Source organism: Phyllobates terribilis, unplaced genomic scaffold, assembly GCF_046119375.1.
Source record: "Phyllobates terribilis strain yellow unplaced genomic scaffold, ASM4611937v1 Scaffold_51__1_contigs__length_9155689, whole genome shotgun sequence".
Lineage (NCBI taxonomy): Eukaryota > Metazoa > Chordata > Amphibia > Anura > Dendrobatidae > Phyllobates > Phyllobates terribilis.
Window position 1 is genome coordinate 645,501 of NW_027362811.1, and position 27,049 is coordinate 672,549.

General features: G+C 45.0%; 1 pseudogene; it reads left to right on the forward strand.

Moving 5' to 3' along the window:
- LOC141191695 (uncharacterized) lies at positions 1-25,836 on the forward strand (annotated as a pseudogene).
- The last annotated feature ends 1,213 nt before the right edge of the window (positions 25,837-27,049 follow it).

The following is a 27,049-nucleotide window of genomic DNA, read 5'->3' on the forward strand; positions in this document are numbered from 1 at the left end:
GTGACCTCATCACAGGTCCTGTGCGCACACAGCAGCCATATATGTGGTGGCGGCTCTGCAGGTGGAGGTATGTGGAGACCCCATTACTGGGCGCAGGGGGCATTAACCCCTTCAGCACGGAGACTCTTTTGGGGTCTTGTGTTGCCCCTTTATAAGAATCATAAGGTTTCTGTTTCCTGTGATAGATACATACGACCCAACTATGGAGACAGGAAGGGAGGAAACGTCTTGTTCTCATTAGTGATGAGGGCGCGTGGATTGTTAACCCTTCGGTGAGCGCGCTCGGTGCTCGGCATCTATGTTGGTGCCGCCGCGGCTCATGTGTCATGGCGGTTGGGCTGCTGTGACACATGCAGGGATTTGCCTAACAAACAGGCTGTTCATCAGACATGGTGCCATTAACAGACGCCTTCACCGAGGGTCTTGAATAAAGGGATCTAATGGAGTGAATAATAGGACCCACAAACCCAAACCTATTTAACAGCGAGAAGACGAACGACCAATTGACGGGTCAGACGCCTTCTCAGCGTCAATTAAGTGACATTTTATTGAATGAAATAAGTATTTGATCACCGACCAACCCGCAAGAATTCTGGCTCCCACAAACCTGTTAGTCTTTCTTTATGAAGCCTCCTACTCTGCACTCATTACCTGTATTAATTGCACCTTGTTAGATGTATAAAAGACACCTGTCCACACACTCAGTCAATCACATTCTAACCTCTCCACCATGGGCAAGTCCAAAGAGCTGTGTAAGGACACCAGGGACAAAATTGTAAACCTGCACAAGGCTGGGATGGTGTCACGGGTGTGTCAGATGTGACAGACCTCTGCCGGGGGAGCGGTCTGGAGGTGAACCAGTACTGGGGGAGGTAGCAGAACCCATGCAGTTAGGGGGTGCCTTTACATCATACATTTCCCCGGAGATTCGCAAGAAAAAAGGCGTATTTTTTTTTTCTGGGAAAAAGGGACATTTTATTAGGACCTGTCCTTCAATTCCTAAACAAAAGGACAACTCACAGCAGAGAGGATTCTCTTATAACATAACCTTCACTTATACCTATAAAACTTTATATCCTATATATCCATTACTGAATCAACATAACCCCTATTAACCTAAGGACACAAAAAGACTCATTACAGATATTTACAGGATACGGTCTCCGGATGAATATATCCAGTCCTGACTGTTAAATAACATTAATCATAATCTAAAGTGCTATTGTGCAATATAGAAAGAAAATGTTTGGTTCTCACCCATTTTGCATCTAGGCACCATCCGGGAATTTCTGTCTGTCTGTTGATCTTTTTCTGAGGACTGATGCCCCCCTGTCATGCCCCTGGGTTTAGCTCCCGCCCCGACACGGGCAGTACCCAAGTGTACCTTCTAACATATCCCACAAAAACCCTCCCGACACGTTTCTTTCTCCTTACGGAGAATTCATCAGGGGAGTATGTTTAGCATTTTGTGGAAGGCACAATTAATGCAAAGAGAGAAGGTGACTCTGTGCCAATAAAGTGTCAAAGTGAGTAAAACAAAAAATTCAATGAGGCTCACAATAGTGAGTGTTCATTACAGTCGTGCAGAGCGCTGCCTCCACTATTTTTCCAAAAACTGTATGAGGAGATAATCCCACACACTCACTTCCTGTATGTAAATAGGTTTACTTTCCCTCCTTTCCAGGGAGTCCTATGTCACTTCCTGGGCGGGGCTTATATGTGTCTTATATTTTGGTTGCTATAATTCCAGGGTTTATCTCTATCAAACCCATTCCTTTTTCAAATACATTATCCCATAATAGTGCTCTCATCAGACTCATTCCATTTTGACCACCTTATATGTATTCCCACTCTTTCAAAACATGTCATTTTCTGCAGCGCGGAGTCTCACAATCACATGACACGGCTGGGTCTCCCTCGATCGCATCATTTCCACCGCCCGACAAGCCGTGACGACGTGACACCGCCGACCGCATCATTTCCGGACGCCCGGCAGGTCACAATCACGTGACATACCCACGTGACATACCCAATCACATAATTTCTGGCCGCCCGGCATGCCGCGATCACGCAATGCAGCCCCATTTTTACAGCCGCCTACACTCAGCCATATGTTACAACATGTGGCCGTGGACTCCACAACGCTTCCGGTCACGTGGCACCCGAAACGCCTCAGTCACACGGCCGACCACATATGGTCACATGTCCCCATATATACCGTATTATTTCTCAATGATTACCACTGCCATAGTGACCATCAATCAAATCGCACATGATGCTCCTTCCTACTTGGGGTAGGCTGGCAGCTTTAAATACAAACTTCATCAGGCGACATAATTTAAATATACCAAAGAATACCCAAATAACTGGAAGTAAATGTATAGATCGCACAGTGCAAAAATAATAATAAATAATAAAGGGTATTTAGTTAACATAATTTTTGCTTCTTTGGTTTCTCTCTGTTCAGTGGCCTTGTGTGAACATGCATCCACATTTTGCATGCACATCAATTTATGTCTCAGTTCAGACCTCCAGGTTTTTTTTCTTTGCAGTCAGTATGCTTTAGTGCATATAAAAGGGTGTGGCCGCCCTTTGTCTGGGCTGACGCGCTCATTCTGCCACGGTTTTATGCTTATACTAGGGATCAAGTCTCTCTGCCTATGTCCATATGTATGTCACTTGACAAATGGTAAGGTTTTTAATACTAGAGTTAGGACTGTCCCATAAGGGTTGCCGTGAAGTTTCGGGATAGCTTATACATTATTTTGATCAAAATTATGTTAACTAAATACCCTTTATTATTTATTATTATTTTTGCACTGTGCGATCTATACATTTACTTTCAGTTATTTGGGTATTTTTTCTTGTCTTTGGTTTCTCTCTGTTCAATGGCCTTGTGTGAACATGCATCTACATTTTGCATGCACATCAATTTATGTCTCAGTTCAGACCTCCAGGTTGTTTTTTTTTATAATTTAAATATACTATTTCATTCTGAAAGCACTCTTTAAGCAGCCTGTTGCCCACAATGTCATATATTATATATCTATCCATAAATTTCCCTTCTTCCTAAGGGTATATAATCCTTAAGGATATAAATATCACCTTCTTTTGAAGGCACTCAAGATTTTAAAGGCTCAAAAATCTGATTTTGACAGGCTCATGTAATGGGACGCTTCACGTAAGCATGATCAAACGGGGGGAAGCGAGGGGGAGGATTTTGTAAGGTGGGGATCAGGAGATACTCCTTTCAGATAAAACAACTATAGCCAAGTTGCTCATTGAGCCACTTAGGGGTCATGGTGTTCAACCGGAAAATCCATCTTGCTTCTTTTTGCTGTAGGATTCTGTCCATGTCCCCCCCCACTATTCATTTTCATGCAACCAATTCCCGTAAATGATATTACTTTCGGATCCCCCCATGCACTAAATTTACATGTTTAGCAATGGGCGTGTCATTATTGATTGCAATATCATTTAGATGCTCTCCTATTCTTCTTCTCATTTCTCGTATGGTCTTCCCTATTTACTCCTTTTTGCAAATACATGTTGCTTTATATATCACAAATGTTGTTCTACAATTAATAAAACTTCTAATATCAAAGGACAGTCCTGTAACGTTACTCATAAAGGTTTTTGTAGTCTTATCATTCGGACAGGCCACGCATCCACTGCAATTGTAGCAGCCATTCGGTCTCCCTGGTAACCAAGACTTGTCCTTTTTAGATTGCACAAAATGACTTTTGACAACCCTGTCTCCAATCGTTTTGTTTCTGTGAAACGTGATTTGTGGTTTTGTACCAACAACTTTTTTCAAATCCTCGTCTATGGTAGAATTCCCGAATATTTTTCTATAATGACCCTTGCTTGTGGGGCACCATTATCGTATGTCGCAATCAACCTAATAAGTTCTTTTCCTTTTTCATTATCGTCTTTTGTTCTTGGAGAGAGCAGATTTTCTCTATTTTGTTTAAAAGCAAACTGGTGCGCCCTTCTCAAAACCCAATCAGGGTATCCCCTTCGTTTAGACCTCTCTCTCATTTCCTTAGCCTGCTGTATAAATTCACCATCAGTCGAACAATTCCTTCTCAGCCTGATGTATTGGCCTTTTGGTATTCCCTTCTTCAGAGGGGGGAGGATGGTGGCTCTCCCACCGAAGAAGGGAATTTGTAATGACGCGCCCCCTGGGCCGTGGGGTACCCGGAGCCGGGCCTTGTAAATGCTGGGGGTTGTAGTCACTGTGGCGGTGACCCGGTCCGTGACCCAGGGCGGTCAATCCAGGGCGTAATTTATATGGATAAGTGTTAATGTCCGACTGCGCCACCTGTGGATTTGTTAACCGCCGCTGCGGAGCAGTCCGCTGAAGCTGGTGGAATGTGCAGCAAGTGTAATATGACTCCCCACAGGAAGAGTGTAGCGTCAGGGCAGCGCGTGTGAATGATGGTGGTTGTGCAGGGCGTCCCAGTGCAGTTCGTGCTGGCGCGGTAAGAAACACGGAGACAAGATGGTGCAGTCCCAGGGTCTTTACTCACGGTTGTCAATCTCCAAGTTACACTGCAGATCATAACTTCCCACGTCGTGCTGTGCGTACTCAGTGAGGGGCTCAGTCCACCCTCGGGTATCTCCAGAGCACTTATCAGGACCCCGTTCTGTGTACCTTCCTCTGGCCTCTTCCTTGTACCTCACACCCAGCGCCGCTTCTATCCGGTACCCTCGGGCCTTAGCGGGCGACGTATGTTCCGTCCCCTGGTCCTATGTGGACACCTTCTTAGGGCCACTGGTGTGGATTATGGTTGCAGCATGTTAGACACTGTAACCGCCGGTTTCTAGTTGAGCCTTGAATGTTTCTCCACTAGTTGAGGGATCCGGTTCCCTATTCTGGCCTTGACCCCTCAACCTCCTGGTAGCAGCGGGCGTACGGGGGGCCTTCTGCATGGCCCGTACCCCTAGGGTCCCTTCTTTGTTCCTGGAGCCTTCCTGCTCCCTCTCCTTCTCCCAGGCTCAGGCCTCCTGACTAGGCCTGCCTGTGGAGCAGAGCTCATACAGAGCCTCCGCTCCCTGTCTCCTCCTCACTACTCCTCTGACTGTCGCTAAGATGGCTACTCTCTTTTATATTTCCCGCTATGTGCTCCCCTTAACTACTTCCTCCACCCATCCACTACATACAGTACAGACCAAAAGTTTGGACACACATTCTCATTTAAATATTTTTCTGTATTTTCATGACTATGAAAATTGTACATTCACACTGAAGGCATCAAAGCTATGAATTAACACATGTGGAATTATATACTTAACAAAAAAAATGTGAAACAACTGAAAATATGTCTTATATTCTAGGTTCTTCAAAGTAGCCACCTTTTGCTTTGATGACTGCTTTGCACACTCTTGGCATTCTCTTGATGAGCTTCAAGAGGTAGTCACCGGAAATGGTCTTCCGACAATCTTGAAGGAGTTATCAGAGATGTTTAGCACTTGTTGGCCCTTTTGCCTTCACTCTGCGGTCCAGCTCACCCCAAACCATCTCGATTGGGTTCAGGTCTGGTGACTGTGGAGGCCAGGTCATCTGGCGTAGCACCCCATCACTCTCCTTCTTGGTCAAATAGCCCTTACACAGCCTGGAGGTGTGATTGGGGTCATTGTCCTGTTGAAAAATAAATGATGGTCCAACCAAACGCAAACCGGATGGAATAGCATGCCGCTGCAAGATGCTGTGGTAGCCATGCTGGTTCAGTATGCCTTCAATTTTGAATAAATCCCCAACAGTGTCACCAGCAAAGCACCCTCACACCATCACACCTCCTCCTCCATGCTTCACGGTGGGAACCAGGCATGTAGAGTCCATCCGTTCACCTTTTCTGCGTCGCACAAAGACACAGTGGTTGGAATCAAAGATCTCAAATTTGGACTCATCAAACCAAAGCACAGATTACCACTGGTTTAATGTCCATTCCTTGTGTTCTTTAGCCCAAACAAGTCTCTTCTGCTTGTTGCCTGTCCTCAGCAGTGGTTTCCTAGCAGCTATTTTACCATGAAGGCCTGCTGCACAAAGTCTCCTCTTAACAGTTGTTGAAGAGATGTGTCTGCTGCTAGAACTCTGTGTGGCATTGACCTGGTCTCTAATCTGAGCTGCTGTTAACCTGCGATTTCTGAGGCTGGTGACTCGGATAAACTTATCCTCAGAAGCAGAGGTGACTCTTGGTCTTCCTTTCCTGGGGCGGTCCTCATGTGAGCCAGTTTCTTTGTAGCGCTTGATGGTTTTTGCAGCTGCACTTGGGGACACTTTCAAAGTTTGCCCAATTTTTCAGACTGACTGACCTTCATTTATTAAAGTAATGATGGCCACTCGTTTTTCTTTACTTAGCTGCTTTTTTCTTGCCATAATGCATGTTCTAACAGTCTATTCAGTAGGACTATCAGCTGTGTATCCACCAGACTTCTGCACAACACAACTGATGGTCCCAACCCCATTTATAAGGCAAGAAATACCACTTATTAAACCTGACAGGGCACACCTGTGAAGTGAAAACCATTTCCAGTGACTACCTCTTGAAGCTCATCAAGAGAATGCCAAGAGTGTGCAAAGCAGTCATCAAAGCAAAAGGTGGCTACTTTGAAGAACCTAGAATATAAGACATATTTTCAGTTGTTTCACACTTTTTTGTTAAGTATATAATTCCACATGTGTTAATTCATAGTTTTGATGCCTTCAGTGTGAATGTACAATTTTCATAGTCATGAAAATACAGAAAAATCTTAAAATGAGTAGGTGTGTCCAAACTTTTGGTCTGTACTGTATATGTAATATACAGTGAAGAAATAAGTATTTGATCCCTTGCTGTTTTTGTAAGTTTGCTCATTGACAAAGACATGAACAATCTATAATTTTAAGTGCAGATTAATTTTAACATTGAGAGATAGAATATCCAAACAAATCAAGAAAATCACAATGTTTAAATTAGATAAATTTATTTGCATTTTGCAGTGAGAAATAAGTATTTTATCCTGTCAGAAAAATATTAAGAATTCCCTCCCCCCCCAGACCCTCCTTCTTCTACCTCTCCCCTATACTATTTGTCAGGAGAGAAGAGCTGATAATCTACCATCTGTCTGTATGCAAATTATCACCACAGCAGAAGTGGCTTGGACAGATGCTGGCACAAAAAAGGTGCTACAACCCCAATTAGCATGTGAGTGTGTTTTCCTCTGACACAGACCTCCGACAATTTACATCTAGCTGAGGAGGACGCAGCTCGTTAACTAAGACAATTCCCCAGCTGCAAACTGCAGGATTTTCGGAGCTGAAATAAAAGATGGAATAACTAATGTTCCATACGTCCTATGATAATGGGGCCCATATTTTTAGTGACAGGGTCAGCCATGGAACTATATGCTTATTTTCCCGGAGCTGTGAGCCTCTCCGGGGAGAAAAATGGACTGCAGCTATACCGTGTGTGGTCTCTGGAGACTCAAGTGGGGTGTCTCCCCTCCAGCTATATTGAATCGTCTCTGCGATCATATAGTAAGTTTCTTCTTTAATCCTTATTATTTTGTGTAACTGCATATGTATTGTATTGTCCCCTTGTGTAAAATCTCCCTTTTGGATTAAATATAACTTTTAATAGTCCTGTTTCTTTTGCTCTGTAATCATTCCCTTCCCCGAAGCCATACACTACCTGAACGCAGGCGTCCGACCAGGCTTGTATTATATTTCAAATTTGGTCGGTGGTGGCAGCGAATAATAATAATTGGGCTATCGTGAAACTGGTAGTAACTGTACGAGATATGACATGGCAATTATGATGGAGGAGGTGGGGGGAGATATGGCAATGATGATGGAAGAGGTGGGGGAGATATGGCAATGATGAAGGATGTGGGGGGGATGGCAATGATGATGGAGGAGGTGGGGGAGATATGGCAATGATGGAGGAGGTGGGGGGAGATATGGCAATGATGATGGCAATATGAAAATGATGGAGAAGGTGGGAGAGAGCAATGATGAAGGAGGTGGGGGGAGAGCAATGATGGAGGAGGTGGGGGAGAGCAATGATGGGGAATTATTTTGACTCTATATGCTGTTAATATCTGGTCTGGTCACGGTGTGGTGGTATTTCTCCCTTGTATGTGGTATTATTCAGTCACTATGTGGTGGTAATATGTGGTCTGGTCACGGGTGTCACTGTATTTCTCCCTTGTATATAGTATTATTTGGTCACTATGGTGGTGGTAATATGTGGTGGTAATATGTGGTCTGGTCATGGTGTGGCAGTATTTCTCCCTTGTATGTGGTACTATTGCTGTTGGTATAGTGGGTTGTGTTGGGTATGGCGGTCATTTGTTCTTTCTGATATTAATTAGAAGATTCTTTATTTCCATTAGTGATTAAATATTTGGAACAAGATGCACTTACAGGGGTTCTCCGGGGAAAACAAGTAATCACCTCTCCACAGGATAAGTGATAAAGTATTGATTGGTGGGGGTCTGAATACTGGGACGTGCACCAATTGGTAGAATGTGGATTTTTTATTCCCATTAGAGTGGAGCTCATGTGCGACTTGACCACTGATCCATTCATTCCCTCAGTTGCTGTTCTTGTTTTTATCTGGAAGCCCCAAAGAGAATGAATGAGGCTGCGGTCAGACATCCCACCTGCTGCTGCATTTTAAAATGGGGATAAGTGTCCTGACAGGGATAAAACTTCCCCATTCTTCCGATAGGTGCGTTTTCCAATGTTCGGACCCAAACGATCAATAAGTTATCACTTATCCTATAGAGCCCATGGATCGGTGATAACTTGTTTTAACCAAACAACCCCTTTAATACAAACTACCTTAATTGTACATCCTAGTTATAGTGGTGCACAGTAGATGCAGGAGCCGCCTGCTATTTACAGTTGACGCTCCACTATAACAGGGATAACAGATAACAGGTATTTGCATATAGCTGTAGAGTGGGCCCCGAGGATCAATTCCCCCTGTGGGCCCCAGACACCCCAGTCTGACACTGGCTGTCTTACATAGTCACCAGTGTAAAAGACTCCTGTCCACAGACTCAATTAATCAGTCAAACTCTAGCCTCTACAATATGGGCAAGACCAAAGAGCTTTCTAAGGATTTCAGGGACAAGATCATAGACCTGCACTAAGCTGGAATGGGCTACAAAACCATAAGCAAGATGCTGGGTGAGAAGGAGACAACTGTTGGTGCAATAGTAACAAAATGGAAGAAATACAAAATGACTGTCAATCGACATTTATCTTGGGCACCATTTAAAATCTCACCTTGTGGGTTATCCTTGATCATGAGGAAGGTGAGAGATCAGCCTAAAACTACACGGGGGAACTTGTTAATGATCTCAAGGCAACAGGAACCACAGTCACCAAGAAAACCATTGGTAACACATTGCGCCTTTAAAGGTTTAAAATCATGCAGTGCCCGCAAGGTCCCCCTGCTCAAGAAGACACTTGTGCAGGCCCATCTGAAGTTTGCCAATGAACACCTGGATGATTCTGTGAGTTATTTGGAGAAGGTGCTGTGGTCAGATGAGACAAAAATTGAGCTCTTTGGCATTAACTCAACTCGCCGTGTTTGGAGGAAGAGAAATGCTGCCAATGGCTCAAAGAACACCGTCCCCACTGTCAAGCATAGAGGTAGAAACATTATGTTTTTGGAGTGTTTCTCTGCTAAGGGCACAGGACTACTTCACCGCATCAATGGAAGAATGGATGGAGCCCTGTCCTCCCTTCGCACTTGGCCGCTGAGCTCCCGACGGTAGCCGCATGGAGGTCAGCGGCGATGCAGCCGGGAGATGACCGGCGCTAGCTCGCAGCGGAAGTACCCGCACAGGCAGGGCCGCTCCCTGGTCCTCACTAACACGGTTCACTGATTGGTCGCGCCATCAATCAGCAACGAGCGCAGTCCGGCCGCGAATTGGCGCTGGATTTGAAACACGCTTCACTGATTGGTCGCACCTGCCCGGCCGCGACCAATCAGCGATATTGGCGCGAAATTTAAAACACCGCTTCTCTGATTCAGCGACTGGCACAGCCCGGCCACGAAGTGGCGCCAGATTTGAAACACGCAGGCCACCGTCGAGAGATCAGCGGCGACACAGCCGGGAGATGACCGGTGCTAGCCGGTCATCTCCCGGCTGCTTGCAGCAGAAGTACCCCGATCGGCGGCCTCGCTCCCCGGTCCTCCCTTCACACTTGCCGTCGGGAGATCAGCAGCCCTAGCCGCTGATCTCCCGATGGTAGCCGCATGGAGGTCAGCGGCGATGCTGCCGGGAGATGACCGGCAGTGCCGCTCCTCGGTCCTCACTAACACGATTCGCTGATTGGTCGCAGCCTGCGAACAGGAGACCCCTGGCTGCAGCCGCAAATAGTCGTGATGTAAGCGGAAGCAAGAGCCGGCTGCGGCCGGGGGAATTATGTGCTGGCTGTGCGTGGTCAGCGATGTTGTCACAAGCAGTATTGACAACATGACGTAATTACAAAATTCATTAGGGGCCCCGGGGGGATACATTGGTGGGTTAATTTAAAGTAGTGCACAACCCATTTAAACACTGCTTCGCTGATTAGTCGCGCCCGGTCGGCCGCATACATATTCTAGAATACCCGATGCGTTAGAATCGGGCCACTATCTAGTGTGTGTGTGTGTGTGTATATATATATATATATATATATATATATATATATATATATATATATATATATATATATATATATATATATATATATATATATATATATATATATATAATATTTTTCCCTTCGGCGGGCTCAATTTCAGCTATTGCTACGTCACTGTGATTTCTGTCTACGTCACTGTGTATAGAATGTGTATAGGATAACAGAGTATAAGAAAGTTCTTATGGACGTGACTTAACGAACATTGTGCAGTGAGTCTGGTTTCCCTATAGTGACAACTCTCATTAGTGCGATTGTGGTGCCCTGCGGGTCCAGTTGCCACAGAAGTGCTGCATCTCAGCCAGAGGTGTGGTACCCCACTCTCAGGTAAGGAGGGAGCACTACACGGGACCCAACCACTCACATCCAACACTACACTACTTCATAAGGGAAGGGCAAGATTGCTCCTAAGGGAGAGCACAGGCCTGATCCCTATCAGGAGGGTGGAACTAAGTGGAGGAGGTGGGTGGAGGAAATAGTTCAGGGGAGCTCAGACAGGAAGAGTAAAAGCAAGGGTAGAAACATCTAGAAGGGTCCATTTTCCTGGCTCCAGTGCTTGGAGCAGGAGTTCAGTGGAGAGTGAGGAGTGGGCCCAGCAGTAGGAGAGTGAGGGGAGAAGACCGGAGCAGTGGGAAAGGCTCCAGACATAGAAGGGATCCTAGGGGCACGGCGAGTGCGGGAAGCCACCCGTGCGCCCGAATTCACGCTGACCATAGAGGGATCAAGGCCGCAGGAGGGGACTGGCCCCAGACTAGTGGAGTACTTTAAAGCTCAGCTAGCAAACCGGAGGTTGCTATATCTTTAGGTGCCGTAGCCACAGTCCACACATAATCGCTGAAAAGGTGGCCATATAGGACCAAGGGGACAGACGAGACGTCGCCTGACAAGGCCCGCGGCCACTGGCTCGGGACACTGTGTCTGAGGCACAGGGCAGGATGGCGAGAGCCAGCGTAGTGAGACGGCCTGGAGAGGTACACCGAAAAGGGTCCCGTTCAAGTGCTCCTAGGATATTTGAGAGTTGGCTGAATCACTTCCCAGGAGGACACAGGACGACATGGGTGGTTGCAAACCGGTAACTGTAACCTGGAGAACTTAACAACTGTGAGTAAAACCTGAAGACTGCACCCCGCTGTGTCCTTGACTTAATTGCCCTGCCCTGCACTACACTGTCCCTGCTGACAACATCTACCTCATCAAGTCCTTTATACTGCCCTGGGGCATAGCTCTACCCGTGGAGAGCCAAACCATCTCTGCTGCGTCACCAACAGCCCCAGTGGATCTGCACCGCAGCGGGGGCCCCATATAGCCGCATACCACGGGTGGCGTCACGAACATTATCCCCAAATCTTTATTTCACCAAATTGACTTTCACTGTTCTTTTTTTGACCTCCCTGGGCCACGGACTGGGTCACTGCCACCGTGACTACCCCAATACAGAACCGGCCCGGCTACCGTGTACCCCACGACCACAGGGGGCGCGTCACGATCATACAACATACAATCCTCTGATTGCTCAGGTGATGCACTGTACTACTGTAGTGCGGTGTATTATCCTTGCCTGTTAGTGTAATCGTAACGGCTCCATACACATGAGATAAGTGTTGGCTGAACAGTCATTTGGCAGACGGCTATCTCTTCCATCTCCCTATACACACAAATATTCCAGCTTTCCTGTGGTCTGTATGAGAAAGTCGCCTCCAGACTCCTCTAGTGGACGATTATCTACAGGAAGAACAAACGGATTAGCCTCTGAAATTCAGGATGACAGATCCTTCTCTGCCCTAACATCATCTGTCGGGAGGCCCCCAAATACTTTATATAGTCGACCAAACCCCCCCCATGAGGCGTGGGGAGCACTGAATATTCATGCTCCTTAATAGCGGCACACAGTGTAGCAGCGGCGCCTGGTGCTGCCGGAATCACCTGTGCCCGCTGTTTAAGGGCATAAATATTCAACCTCTCTCCGTGGGGGGGGGTGAATATTCATGCCCTTTAATAGCAGGCACACGTGATCGCCCTGCAGCAGCAGGAGCCGCTCTGCGGCTACGCTGTGTGCCGGGTATTAAGGAGCATGAACTCACAGTTCCAGCGTGAGGAGCAGTGACTTCCAGTAGCTGATCTCCCTTTGTGAGCCTCGCATGGTAGTGACGCCATGCGCGGCTCACAAGGCAAGATCAGTGCGGGCAGATAGGACGCAGCGCTGGAGGAGAGAAGAAAGGTGAGTAGGAGTGTTTATTTTTTTATGTGCAGCATGATGAGGATTAGGGGGACCATGCATACCAGGATAAGGCTGAGGGGGGGCATACATAACAGGATAAAGATGAGGGGGGCATACATACCAGGATAAGGATGAGGGGCCATACATACCAGGATAAGGATGAGGGGTGCCATGCATACCAGGATAGGGATGAGGTGTGCCATGCATACCAGGGAAGGGATGAGGGGTGCCATGCATACCAGGACACGGATGAGGGGTGCCATGCATACCAGGACAGGGATGAGGGGTGCCATGCATACCAGGATGGGGATTGCTGTGCCATGCATACCAGGACACGGATGAGGGGTGCCATGCATACCAGGACACGGATGAGGGGTGCCATGCATACCAGGATAGGGATTAGGGGTGCCATGCATACCAGGATAGGTATGAGGGGTGCCATGCATACCAGGATGGAGGGGTTCCATGCATACCAGGATAGGGATGAGGGGTGCCATGCATACCAGGACAGGGATGAAGGGTGCCATGCATACCAGGACAGGGATGAGGGGTGCCATGCATACCAGGATAGGGATTAGGGGTGCCATGCATACCAGGATAGGGATGAGGGGTGCCATGCATACCAGGATGGAGGGGTTCCATGCATACCAGGATAGGGATGAGGGGTGCCATGCATACCAGGATAGGGATGAGGGGTGCCATGCATACCAGGATGGAGGGATGACAGGCATATCAGGATGGAAATGGGGGCCACGTATAAAAGGAAGGGGGGCATATATACCAGGATGGGGGATATTGTCAGAATTGGGGGACATTACCCCTATACCAGTGTCAGTAGAAGACCCCCTCCCCCTTAAAAGTGCATCGTGAACACATTTTATGCTTAAATTTTTTTTTCTATTTTCCTACTCTAAAACCTAGGTGCGTCTTATGGTCCGGTGCGTCTTATAGTCCGAAAAATACGGTATTTATGGTAATTTATAAGCCTTCCCTGTCTCCAAGACTATCAGAGCGGTAGCACATCCCTCTGGCCTGCCCTTGTATCCTATTACTGGTACCTCCTGAGAGGCGGAGAAGGAGGTAATACAAGGGCGGGCCAGACGAGTGAAAGAGGCCTGTTTTTCTGGGCACAGCACCGCTCTTTCTCTTCTTTCCATACCCCGGGCGTCCCAGACGCCTGCAGCTTGCTTCACTTACACCTTCCCGGTGAGGCGCCCCCTCACCTCGTCACTGCAGTCCTCAGGAGCGAGATCAGAGAGGCAGAGAAGGAGGTACCGGTAATAGGATACAAAGGTGGGCCAGAGGGATGTGCTGCCGCTCTGATAGTCTTGGAGACAGGGAGAGCTGGGCAGGCAGGAAGAGCTGACCAATCCAAGCAGGCTTTGTATACAACAACCAGCCAATCGCCGGTAAGGTTCATCACTTTAAAATTACCATATTGAAATCAAATCTGATTTTTTTTTTAACTTTTATTGTATGTGCGTTAGAAGAGGGGTAGTCTTATACATCGAGTATATCCCAAACTCTATATTTTAACTGGAAAAGTTGGGGGTCGCCTTATACACTCAGTCTTCTTATACTCCGGAAAATACGGTAGTTATTTCTCATGTCACGTGTAATGAATATCTCCTGCAGTATTGCTAATGCCGATTGTTGGTAAAGGAGACGAGATTTAGCGTCATGGAAGATGAGTCTATGAGAAATGTATTCAGCTTCCGACTCCGAGGAAGAAAGAAGAAAACTAAATACTGTAAAATAATAAATCTCCTCATATGTTTCCCTTATTATCTCCAGTAATTGTATTATTACACAGGATTTTTATGATGTTACATCTGCTCATCTTCTTCTCATTCAGATCCCTACAATATCAGATCCTCTCAGTGAAGATCTTCTATATAATAGAATTTTCCTTATTGATCCATAAAAGATGGATATGGACAGAGACAAGATGGTGGAGAGGATATTACACCTCACCCTAGAGATCCTCTTCCGGCTTACTGGAGAGGTGAGAGATTCTGATGACATCACATTACATCATTCTTATCTATGGGAATAACAGATGGACAGAACTGGAGAGGTGAGGACTCTGGAAATGTCTGGAGTGAGATTTATTACTGTGTCTCTCCATAACCAGGATTACACAGTAGTGAAGAAGACCTCTAGTGAGCGCTGTCAGGACCCTGCGTCTGAGGGATGGGGAAGACCCCTGAGCCCAGTCACAGGGCCTCCACCTCACCCCCTGATACATGAGGACATCAATGACCAGAAGATCCTAGAACTCACCTACAAGATGATTGAGCTTCTGACTGGAGAGGTGACACTGCTGGGAATGCTGGGACATTATACAGTAACGCTATGGAGGGATCGGGGGGATGACGGTATCATTGTATGTGTCAGGTTCCTATAAGGTGTCAGGATGTCTCCGTCTATTTCTCCATGGAGGAGTGGGAGTATTTAGAAGGACACAAAGATCTGTACAAGAACATCATGATGGAGGTTCCCCAGCCCCTCACATCACCAGGTAATAGACAGGATTAAATACACACTGCCTATAACTATCTGTATGTAAAGAATGAATTCAGTCCCTGTATGTGTTTCCCCCAGATCTATCCAGTAAGAGGACAACACCAGAGAGATGTCCCCGTCCTCTTCTTCCACAGGACTGTAAACAAGAAGATCCCAATGTTCCTCAGGATCATCAGGTAGATGGAGAGAAGGTGTCATGAGATCTCCCCTATGATGTGTAGACGGCTGTTAAGGTCTTGTGCTCAGTCTTGTTTTATTCACCATTATTATGTTTTATACTTGTGTAATGAGAACGGTGGAGATGGCAGGATTAGAGCTGATCATAGATGTGACTTCTCCTTCTGTCTGTCACTTTTACAATGTTTGTTTCAGGGTGAAAATCTGACCCATAATCATAGTACAGAGACATATGTGAGGGGTGATGAGCGGTGTAAGGAGGAGATTCCTACATATGACTACCCTGGTGAGTAGTAACCACTAAATACAGAGAAGTCACAGATTCTTCTCAGTCACCGGCTGTGGCTGCTTTATCGGTGGTGTAGTCCGGCTGTATCACAATCGTGTGATCACCATTTTGCCTCTAGATCACAAAATTCTTCTCCACCCAAAACTGTTCAAATGAATTTGGGCATTGAAAACCCTTTTCTAGAGAACTTGCAACCTGGGGATCCACCTACCCCCTGGGATTAGTAGACGCTGACCGTTACCTGCCCAGATCTGTAAACTACAAAGCCAAATGACAGCTTACGTAGAATGTGCTGACAAGTGAGAAAATCACTTGAAGGAAAATATTCTGATGGACCTGTAACAGAAAGCGGAGGGTAATGATGCTGTTGGCTTCCTAGATCCCTGATATCTTATTGGATGAATCTACCTTCTCTCCCTTCTGTGCTGCTGAATGTTCTCATATGGTCCCTACAAGACCAGGTCCAGTCTTTCTGGCCAAACTTCACTTTTATTATCGACAATATTAAATGTGCAGTGAGGGCCAAGTGTGAATTTCTGTACAATAACAACGGAGTTTCCCTTTATTCTGACTTTTTAATTTCTTTTAAAGCTGACTAACTTAAGCAGGAATGGGATAAAACTACATAAATAACATTACACCTGTGCCATGATATGTCTCTAAGCTGTGCGTGGCTGATGGCTGTAATATACATCTATTCACGCCTGCAGGAGATGTGGTGGCATGGCTCGAGCCCTGGTTTCATGGATTCACTCCACGTCATGAATTACATTATTTTTTCAATCCTAAAGAATTCAGATTCCTGCACAATCTCTCCTGAAATGGGGGCACTAATACTTTCTCTACTCTTCTGGTCAGGACTCATCATACCTCCAATGGTCCACCATAAATGAGAGCAACTCCAGTTTAGTGTTGGATTTCTCCCTTCATACATACATTGGTGTTGGGGATGTAACATATATTTTTATTGTTGTATTTTTTTTTACATGTTCATTCTGTATGATAGTTTATTTGGGGTCGGATCGGCCTGCCTCACCTATGTGAGTCTTTAACTACCTAGTAGTTACAGTTACAGACTGAAGGTTTTTTTTTTCTGAAGAAGACTGTTCAGCTTGATCGTTTCAGTCAGTGTTATTATCTGTAGTCACAGTTTTGCCCATTACCCTTTAATCCTTTCTTATGGATCTGGACTTACACAGAGACCCCTAGGCTTGGGCCATAGTGTTACTTGTTGTTCTGTAAAGTGAGATGGGAAGAAGAATAGTCAGGTAGCCATAACCAGGAGGGCAGAGAAAGTACAAAATCAGAATACACAAAAATAGTCAGTAAACTGGCCGGGGTCACAATGGAAAACAAATACACAAGCCGGGAGCTGAGCACAGAGGACTGAACCAGAGGAGAACACGGCTGGATCTGGCCGCTTCCGGCAATATGCTACCAGCTTTAGTAGGGTGCGGTGCTTTCCAATTGCCAGAAGTAGGGAGCAGGTTACTGCAGCTGGACAGCACACACACCCATACTGCCAGACTGGATGGTACTACTGGTTCCATGCAAACTAATCTAAGTGGCTGGACAGAGCCTGCGCCGCCCAGAACTTTTGGTCCCGACGTCTTCTCAATAACCAGCGCCGCCTGCAGAATAAATAGGACAGCACCTGGTGACTGAAGCAGACGTCGCAGGAGCAGGTCCCAGAGGATATGGGACACACCACACCATACAAAATGTCAGCAAATCAGACCAGTAGAAATTCCCATATATTGACTCCATTTTGAAATTATGACCCTCAATTAATTAATCTTTAGAAGTTGTCACTACTTTGACTCCACAGTCACTTTCCGAAAATTAGCACACAGTAGATGTTTCAAAGTGAAAATTACAAATATGCCATTTTATTGCCCAACACGTAGTGCCCAGATTGTGCTCCAGGAGACACACACACTGTAAATGAAGTGGGTTCTTCTCACTATAGTAATGCCAAATACATGGATGATAAATGTGGTTTGGGCGCACTGCAAGGCTCAGAAGAGAGGGGGAGATTTCACTTTGAGAGAACGAATATTGCTGGATTGGTTTTTAGAAACAAAGTTGCTTTTCCAGAGCCTTTAAGCCACTAATAATGTGAAAATCTCTGTTTTTCCACTGACAAATGATGGACCTGAGTGGGGACTTGTTTTTTGTGAGATGAGTAGAAGTTTTTATTGGTATTATTTTTGCCTATGTAACACCCCTTTAGGGCTACCACGGTACACTGGGTGTTATGGGGGGTCTCACCTCTCTAGGGCGCAGTGCCTCCACCAGAATCTTGATTCTAGCTCTCTCTCTGGGACTGCCGAAAGACTGTTATCTTCTGCCAGGGGCTGATTCGGGAAGCCCCTGCCACTGCTCAGTACACACTGACAGGGAACAGGAGTAAAACCGTTTAACAGGTTTATTGCTATACAGCAGAATTGAGGTGGGTTTAAAGGAATACAATACAAGTAACAGTGCTCTATAAAAGTCATATATCTACTTCTACTCCGACCCTGCAAATATAATGTAGCAGGCTTTCCCTTTTTGTTTTAAGTCAGTCCAAATGTTGGGGCCCAGTTGCCGCGGATGTTGGCGTGCAAATGAGAACCGTTGGTGCACTTAGATGAATATTAATGTCAATAGTCTGGGTTGCAGTGTACTCACTGTAAATAGTGCTGGTAGAACCACAAGTCTCAGAAGGGCACTCACTGTGTGTCTCAAACGGTCGGATGGTTCTCTGGACACCAGCTGGGGGCGACAGTATTCAGGACTTTATACGGTGGGAGTGCTGGTAGAACTCTCCGAGTCCTTGATGTAACTTGCTTCAGAGGGTGACAAGACCGCGCTCTCTCCAGCAGCGCGGGTATCTCAGAGGGGGCCGCCACACTTGGCAGCGTAGAGGAATGCAGATCCACACTGCTCCGTCCCTCACAGCAAGCTGCCATGCTCTTTTTTTTTTCTCTGAACTTTCACTTCCTGCCCAGCTCCCTCCCCCAAGTCCCTCCTCATCCAATCCACTCTCTCTCCTTCTATCCTCCCAGGCTGTGTCATCTGACTGAAACAAGGGTCCCTGGGAATTGTAGTCCACTCCAGCTCAGGGGAAAAACGGTTAATGTCTGTAGGTCCCTGTTTAACCGCAGCTGCAAAGCTCTTCTTAGTGTCTGTAAGCTCCAGTATACCGGTAGCTGCCCTGAAAATTCCCTCTGCAGGTGTTACATAATCCCCCTGGTGAGTCATTGAAAGTGTCCCATCACGACATGAGGACTCACCACCTGAAACATGAATGGGGGTTAAGGCATCCTGACTAACACCAAATTTACATGCACACAAACCACCACCTGGACACATGGGAGATACCGGGAAATAAGGCCAAACAATTTGAATTAGGGCGTATCAGCCTGGGGACCTCAGTGGTATGTCCCATTGTATGATAGGTCAGTATCATGGGTGGCCTAGTGTGCATGTAAATTTGGTGTTAGTCAGGATGTGTGTGGATTATTGTACCTTGAAGAAACGTACGGTCCCTGACCAGTACACTGTGCCCCGAGTCGATGAAGCTTTGGATTGCCTGCAAGGGAGCCAATGGTTTTCTGTGTTAGATCTCCTGAGTGGCTACTATCAGATACCCTTGTCAAAAGAAGATCAAGAGAAGACCGCTTTTATCTGCCCCATTGGGTTCTTTGAGTTTCAGAGACTGCCTCAAGGACTGACAGGTGCTCCAGCCACTTTTCAGAGATGTATGGACAAAGTAGTGTGGGACATGCACTTACGTGAGGTCCTGGTTTATCTAGATGATCTTATTGTTTTTGGGAAGACTCTGGAAGAACACAACCAGTGGTTGTTCAAGGTGCTGGATCGGTTGAAGGAGGCTGGGTTGAAGTTATCCCTTGACAAGTGCCGGATTTGCCAGACGACTGTGAAATATGTGGGGCACATAGTCAGCAGAGAAGGAATTTCCACCGACCCCACCAAAGTGGAGGCTATTGTAAACTGGCCTAAGGATTTTGTGGATATTACCGAAGATTTGTACCCCAGTACTCTCGGATTGCGAAGCCGTTAACTGCTCTTACCAAGGGGTATCCCCCTTCCGGGAGGACAGCCCACCCCTCAAGGTCAGGAAAGAGAGTCTATTTACGAGTTAATGAACTTTTTGGGAAAAGATGGACACCTGCATTCGAGAAACTGAAGTCATGTTTGACCCAAACTCCAGTGTTGGCCTATGCAGACCCCAGTAAACCATATGTGTATGTAGATGCTTCTCTCGACGGACTAGGACGGATTCTCTATCAGGACCTTGATGGCTGTCTGCTTCCCGTTTACTACATTAGTAGAGGATTGACTCCCAGTGAACGCAACTACTCAGCTCACTAACTGGAGTTTCTGGCTTTGAAATGGGCTGTAGTGGACACGCTGCATGACACGCTGAGGAAGAAGAAGGAGGATGGATAGAGGTCCCTGCCCCTGAGGTGAAGACTCTGTGCCATAGACATCAAACTAATGCCCTCCCTATGCAGTGCAGTGCTAAATTCTTAGGAGTATCCAGTGAAGCGCTCCCGTTGTTGTACTGCCGAGTGACAAATGTAACCCCTGACTCTCTCCCTCAACTGACTCGTAATCAAGTCAGAAAGGCGCAGCAGGAGGATCGGTCGGTGGGGGTAGTCCAATGGTGGGTTAAGAGGGGCTGGAGGCGCGAAAAGTATGCATTAAGAACAGAGGAGTATGTCCTGCTGACTCTGCAGCTAGAGTTTCTAGTAGTAAGAAATGGACTACTATACCGGGAGGCAAAGCGCCAGAAGGGAGGAGTCCGCAGACAGCTGGTGTTACACCTATATAACATTGTTTGGCTTTTTATTCCAGATTTGGGAGACTGAATGAACAAACAGTTGAACATCACGCTCTACTTGGTCTTGCTATGAAGTTTTCTATTACACTGTGAACTGTAATTTTCTTGGTGAATAATTCAATATTTTTTTTACATGAGTTGCTATTTTACAGTTTAAGTAGAAATGTTAAAAAATATATAATTCAAGAATATTTTATTCAAAAATAATTATTGGTTTTATTCTTGGCAGATGACTGTACCAGGAGATCAGAGGGACAGCTGACATCTTCAATTTTTAAATCAGACGATCTTGAGATCCCAGAGGATACAATTGAAGTGAATGCCATTACTCCAGATCTACCATCATCCCTTCACAGGAAAGATCTTTCACCTGATCCTTTGAAACAGGTCCTGTCTTCTGATTCATTACCGACTACTAAGGAAAATCAAAGTCACAAAATAAGCATTAAAAAACAAACTACTCCTAATTCAAAGAAGCCATTTTCACGTTCAGAATATGGAAATAGTTTTCTTAAACATCAAAATATTCACACAGCGGAGAAAAGATTTTTTTGTTTCAAGTCTGGGAAATGTTTTAATCATAAATCAAATCTTGTTAATCACCAGAGAACTCACACAAGGGAGAAGCCATTTTCTTGTTCAGAATGTGGAAAATGTTTTACAGAGAAATCAAGGTTTATCAGACATCAGAGAACTCACACAGGGGAGAAGCCTTTTTCATGCTCAGAATGTGGGAAATGTTTTAACCAGAAAGCGCATCTTGATAACCACCAGAAAACCCACACAGGAGAGAAGCCATTTTCTTGTTCAGAATGTGGAAAATGTTTTAACCAGAAATCTAGTTTTCTTAAGCACCAGAGAACCCACACAGTGGAGAAGCCTTTTTCAGGTTCAGATTGTGGGAAATGTTTTGTACAGAAATCATATCTTAATATACATCAGAGAACTCATACAGGAGTGAAACCTTTTTCCTGTTCAGAATGTGGGAAATGTTTTAACCAGAAATCAAATTTGGTCAGTCACCAGAGAACTCACACAGGGGAGAAGCCTTTTTCCTGTTCAGAATGTGGGAAATGTTTTAACCAGAAATTAGATTTGGTCTATCACCAGAGAACTCACACAGGGGAGAGGCCTTTTTCCTGTTCAGAATGTGGGAAATGTTTTAACCAGAAATCAGATTTGCTTAAGCACCAGAAAACTCACACAGGGGAGAAGCCTTTTTCCTGTTCAGAATGTGGGAAATGTTTTAACCGTAAAGCAATTCTTGATGGCCACCAGAGAACCCACACAGGGGAGAAGCCTTTTTCCTGTTTAGAATGTGAAAATGTTTTAACCAGAAATCAGATTTGCTTAAGCACCAGAGAACTCACACAGGGGAGAAGCCTTTTTCCTGTTCAGAATGTGGGAAATGTTTTAACCGTAAAGAGATTCTTGATAGCCACCGGAGAACTCACACAGGGGAGAAGCCTTTTTCCTGTTTAGAATGTGGAAAATGTTTTAACCAGAAATCAGGTTTGCTTAAGCACCAGAGAACTCACACAGGGGAGAAACCTTTTTCCTGTTCAGAATGTGGGAAATGTTTTAACCGTACAGAGATTCTTGATAGCCACCGGAGAACTCACACAGGGGAGAAACCTTTTTCCTGTTCAGAATGTGGGAAATGTTTTAACCGTAAAGAGATTCTTCATAGCCACCAGAGAACCCACACAGGGGAGAAGCCTTTTTCATGTTCAGATTGTGGAAAATGTTTTAACCAGAAATCAGATTTGGTCAATCACCAGAGAACCCACACAGTGGAGAAGCCTTTTTCCTGTTCAGAATGTGGAAAATGTTTTAACCAGAAATCAAATCTGGTTAAGCACCAGAGAACTCACACAGGGGAGAAGCCTTTTTCCTGTTCAGAATGTGGGAAATGTTTTAACCAGAAATCAGATGTTGTTATACACCAGAGAACCCACACAGGGGAGAAGCCTTTTTCCTGTTCAGAATGTGGAAAATGTTTTGTGAAGAAATCCTCACTTCTTAGTCACCAAAGTACTCACACGGGTGAGAAGCCATTTTCATGTTCTTAATGTGGGAAATGTTTTACACAGAAATCAACTCTTAATAAACTTCAGAGAAGTCACACAGGGGAGAAGCCCATTTCAATTCTAACCGAAAAATTGTATCTTCTTAAAGGGGTTTTCCACTTCTATTAGTACAACGCCTTCTCATTCCTCATGTTTGGCCTTTTTAAAATAAAAACACTCATACGCACCTCCCGTTGTGGCGCCGTTCCATTGGTGTCACAACTTGCATTTCTGGGGCTCACATAAGGTTATTACATCACACAGTCCTGCTCCCAATCAACGTCGCCTTCGGACGTATTGAAAATCAACAGGAAAGACATGGCCTGGACATAGCAATGAGAGCACTCTCTTCAGACCGGGTTCCTGGGGGAATTATAAGCAATTTCTGGCCTTAAACATGACGTCCGATATTAGAAAGAAAGACAAGAGATCTGAGGTTAATCTGAGGTCCTCCACCTCCGTCAGCATGTCTGATATGCAGTGTTTCTTATCGAAAGTCTTATCATCCTGCTCTGGAGCCATTACTGCCTCATCTCAGCTTGGAAAAAGAAGCAGTATTAACCCTCATGATGCCAGACCGCTCAAGCCTGTAAGCCCTGCACCAACTTCTCTCTTAATGTAGGCCTCACAAGAAAACATCTCCACAAATCTCCCTGTATTCTCACCAAAGCCCACATACTGAGCAGTGCTTGCTGCACAGGGAAATATACTGCCCCAGCCACAGGGGATTTTAATATGGGGAAAGCCATAATTGATTTGTATTTCATATTGCGTCTATCCCTACTAAACAAGAGATAGAGCAATATATACAAAGGCTGAAGACCACGTGCAAAACTGAAATACGTCCCCTCACTTCTAGCCTATCACAGCTTACTGACAAGGTACAGAGATAAGAGGATGATGTCATACAAGTTGTGGCCATCAAAATGCTCAGAAACAAACACTGGATCTTCACAGCCAGCAAATAAACAGTCTGTTTAATATCATTGATGACCAAGAAAATCACAATAATATCCTGAAATCATCAATGCACAAGCTATTATGCCAACACTGTGGACATTGTTCAATTATATCCTTGGTGACCCTATTGATAAGGAGCTGGAGATCGACAGGGCGCACCGTACATTAGGCAATCATGGCCCAGATCCTGAGTGTCCAAGGGACATTATCGGTCACATACATTTTTCCAATGTAAAAGAGGCCGTTGTGAGGAAAGCAGGGGATTTGGGTCCTGGTGATTTCAATGGAAAGCGCATACAATTGCTCACAGATCTATCCTGAATGGCACTTGCTCAAAGAAGGGTATTGACACCACTACTTGATACTCTCTAGGTAAATGGTCTTATGTACTCCTGTGGTACCCTTTCCAGCTGCAAGTCCGAAAAAAATGGAACATTGTATACTTTGAAAGATCAAAGCGCCATGAGACCATTCTGTGATGTCCTGGACATTCCCAGAATCCATATATCTGATTGGCCACCTTCTCCACCATTGCCACAGAGTTTCGGCACATCACAGAAGGCTTTCAATGGATCAGGAATTTGATGGTGATGCACCCAGACGGAAAAGGAACCTGCCAATCATATGAGCTCCTGAAATGAATCTTCTTTTCCCTGATGAGAGAGACAGTTTGCAGATGCGTACTTATTTCTTTCAGAATATAATAAGATATATCTAAATAGAGTTTTAGGTGCCACTCTTCCACTATACAGAACGTCTCAGTTCATATCTGTGAGGAGCTGCCCATTTTCTAAAGACTATGATACTTTTCCAGCAACGGACCACCATTTTTGTTAATATTATTATTTTGTTTTATTAGTGATTTACTTGTTATGTTTTATATAGTTCTGCTGACTTGTCAGTATGTGCACTAGATTCACTTGTAAAATGTCCAGCATTCCACTAATCTGTATCTCAGGAGTATCTAACCATTGTTCCAATAGCCAATAATCTCGTTATGTGTGTGTAGATTGTAGACACAGTGGAGCCATCCCCACAGGGGGTCTTACATGCAGTCTCAGATGAAGGCTTCTAGAATATTCTTCATTGTTTAGCGAAGAATGAATGTTTAAGGGGGAGGGTGTGATCACTTCTGACCTGGGAGGGGACTGAGCCCAGTGGAAGAAAGGACAGACATGTTTTAGGAGAGTTGGGTGAAAGGATTGGAGGAAGAGGATGGAGACAGTGAGTATGGCCTTATACAAAGCCAGTGGAACTACTGAACCCAGATTGGGAATTTGAGGACTGAGAGAACTGTTTTTTGGCCATTTACCTGGAATTGCTTATTACCATGGCTGTGATCAATAAAATATTGTTGCATTGTTAATCTGCCTAGGTGATTACTTACAACCCACAACCACAGATCTTTACAATATCTTATAACGGCATTTAATTTGAGTTCACATTATATTACTGTAATATCAGGCTGTATTACTTTGCTCGCTATATATTCTATGGTTCCCCCTAATAGGAACCCTAGAACTAAAGGTTTGACTTACACCTGTAAAGACAACCCCCAGTTAAGGACTTGCATTGGGATCTGCTTGTTTCGTAATTTCCTAGTGTTTGATATATTCATAATCTATACCTCTTGGCCACTGAGAGGTAGACATTACTATCTACCATCTATACCTCCTCTTTGCTCTTAATCTTTCTCTCCTCCTCCTTTTTTTTCATATAATATGACACAACTCAAAACTCGTTTATTGAATGTCAGAGGACTTAATGTTCGAGAGAAAGGAGCTCAAGTGTTTTATCATATGAATAAACAACAAGTTCATTTTCTCCTTCTTCAGGAGACCCACTTTAGAGGCGATCATATACTGTACCTCAGATTACTAACAGATATTATTCATCTTGGCGTCACAGTACAAATGCTGTTTTGAAGTCTAAGGTGCGGAGTATAGGCCGACACAGATCACTGCCGCATACCATTGTAGAAACACTGTCTGACACTGAGAGGAGGTATGTGTTTAAGATCTCCATCTATTCCAACATTTTGACTTTGGCAAACTTCTGTCTCCCTAATTGTGACCTAATTAAGACATGATGTCAGTACTTAAACTAAAACATTTTCTGTAGGACCTTATCATTGAAGGTGACTTTCATTTTGTCTTGGATCCTTCTTTAGAGGGTTCCTGGGATGGAGTCACCAATCTAAATCACCCAAAAGCTTTGCTAAACGTGCTCCGGTCTTTCCAACTGGTCGATGTATGGAAGATACAACATCCAGATGTAAAGAATTATACGTATTATTCTCCTATACTCAATATGCATAGCCGTAGAGACTTTTCATTAAATTTCCATCACTTGCTTACATGGCAACCTACATCTCTGATAGGGACTGCTATATGGTCAGATCATGCTCCTGTATATTGTTATCTGACTATACCTGACTCCACCAAGGCTTCAACTGTGGGAACTTAAATGATAATCTGCTGAAAGACTCACTCTGTGTCTCAGACCTTCTTGAGACTATAGACTCCTTCACAAATATGAGCATGATGAAACTGCCTTACCATTTCAATGGGAAGCTCTCAAATGCGTCCTCAGAGGGATATTAATAAAACATGGATGCCGGCTAAAAAGAGAAAGCAGCTAAAGTCTCCCATTTGCTTGAGCGGATTGATCTTCTTGACAAACAACATAAATGATCTGCTTCCCTCCAGACATACGCAGACCTGCTTAACGCTAGAAAGCAGCTAAGGTCGTTTCATGGATGGGTTACTCGCAAATATTGTTACTTATGGAAGGAACCAAGCGGAAGCTTCCATTCTCGGTACTAAATATGGGGCGTCCTCGAGAAAATGACCTAAAATGTCTTAAGCTAAAGTTAATATATAAGGTTTGGGATAGGGGTAAAAATATTCTGGGAATTGGAAAGTACACAAACTATACTCCTTTATGGCACAACTATAACTTACCAGAGTTACAGAAACTAAAAGATGTTAGTGAGTGGGAGGATAGGGGTAAATGTTTGGTATCAAAACTCTTGAGGAAGTGATTATTCAAGAGCTTTGAACAAATAAGGGCAGATTTTAACTTTCACATAGGATGTTTTATCAATATCTGCAAATACGTCATGCATATGTGGCACCCCAGGGGTCTGGTTACCACAGTAATAGCAATATTACGTCTGAGAGCAGGTGGGAGGTCTCCTGGTCAGGAACCCTAAGCATGCAACACTTCCTGCCCAGTCCTGGGAGGGGAAGAACTTCCCCTATATAAACTG